This window comes from Frankliniella occidentalis, unplaced genomic scaffold (genome assembly GCF_000697945.3).
Source record: "Frankliniella occidentalis isolate FOCC.00 unplaced genomic scaffold, Focc_3.1 Scaffold336, whole genome shotgun sequence".
Classification (NCBI taxonomy): domain Eukaryota; kingdom Metazoa; phylum Arthropoda; class Insecta; order Thysanoptera; family Thripidae; genus Frankliniella; species Frankliniella occidentalis.
Window position 1 is genome coordinate 81,674 of NW_026267459.1, and position 1,512 is coordinate 83,185.

Genomic DNA, 1,512 nt, shown 5'->3' on the forward strand with positions numbered 1-1,512 from the left:
GAAACGCAGTTGCGTCGCTTCTAGGCTATTCCCCGACAAGTTAAAATAAGCGAAGAGTGGAAAGATTCGAGAAGATTTTCGTTGAACAGGCCAGCCGAGCAGCAAGCGTGCCCCTCCCCTCCCCTCACGGACCGTTTTCATTCCAAGAAAGCTACAAATACGCCGTTGGCGTGGCGTCAGCTCCATAGCGATAGACATCTACAAGAGTTTTACACACTTCAGACACACACTGTCGAGTCAACTTTGGTCAAGAAAACGATGCCGCAACGTAGTTCTGCTAAGACGTGCCCTTCCCTGGCTTGATAACCCCGCAGCCTAGGGCGCCTGGCAGGTCGGCTCAAGACAAAACCGGGGAAAAACGTAAATTTTGCCAAAATCCAGCAGGGCGCCTGCTAGGTCGGCAACCGAACTGCACTTAGTGTAGCCTGGTTGCTTAGGTCATCTTGGTCGGATGCAGGCGACGTCGTGGTGCTCGACGCTGCCGAGTTGAAATATTGAAATTCCACTGGCAGGAACAGATTCTTGACGTAGTTTTACGTGAAGACCAGTGGTCGATTGCTGCCCCGGACAGTCCTAGCTCCAGAAAATGCAAATTTTCGACATTTTAGCCAAAACACTCAAAATAAAACCTTCAAAAACTTCGGGGATGGAGCCAACAAGTGCGGAGAGGGTCGATGTGAATCGTAAAAATGTATGCTGAATTGTCACCAAAATGACCATTTTTGCTGTTTTCTGCCCCTGGAGACCCCGGGGGCAGCGTAAGACGGTTCCCATGGCCAACACACGTTACTTTGGTCCTTTCCCTGCAGTTTGGCGGTGAGAGAAAAAAAAAAGTACGTTGAAGAACACAGAAACCCCAAGATTTGGGCATTTCTCTGCAAATGGTGTCTTTTACCTAATATCGACCCCTAAACTTCACCTGGCCGTAAAACCGATAGCTGATTTGGATTTCCCAGCTCATTTTACTTCGGAAACCACTTTGCTTTCGGCCAGAACTTGCCTGGGGCGAGATTTAATGAGATTTTTCGTTTTAACACGAAAACAAGCAAAAAGTGTTAGGCGAAACTTGCGCCTCTTGCCGTTTTACGTAGGGATGTCCGATCGGGTTCAAACTTGGATATGTTGTCTAGGGGTATAATACGAACCTCAGAAGAAAAATTCAGATTTTTTGCGAAGGGTCGATGTTGCCCCGCGTTTTTCTTAAAAAAAAGCTGCTCTCAGCAAAACTACGGAGCTGCGCGGTGGCGCCGTGCAGCCTAGCTTTAGTCGCAAACCGCCCGTCCTGCGTGGCGGTAACCAAGCGGACTCAGAGCACCTTAACCACTGAACCACCTGTGTGAACCTCCTGTGAGTATAAGTGAAGAGTGAAATATAGTGCATCAGCCCTACTCGGACCGGAGGATTAATGAGGTATTTACCGAATTAGAAGAACAAGAGGAATATCGTCTGCTCCCGGACCATCACAAAGCCTCGACCAATCAGAGAGAGCCTCTCTCGGCCTCTCTCGTGGCC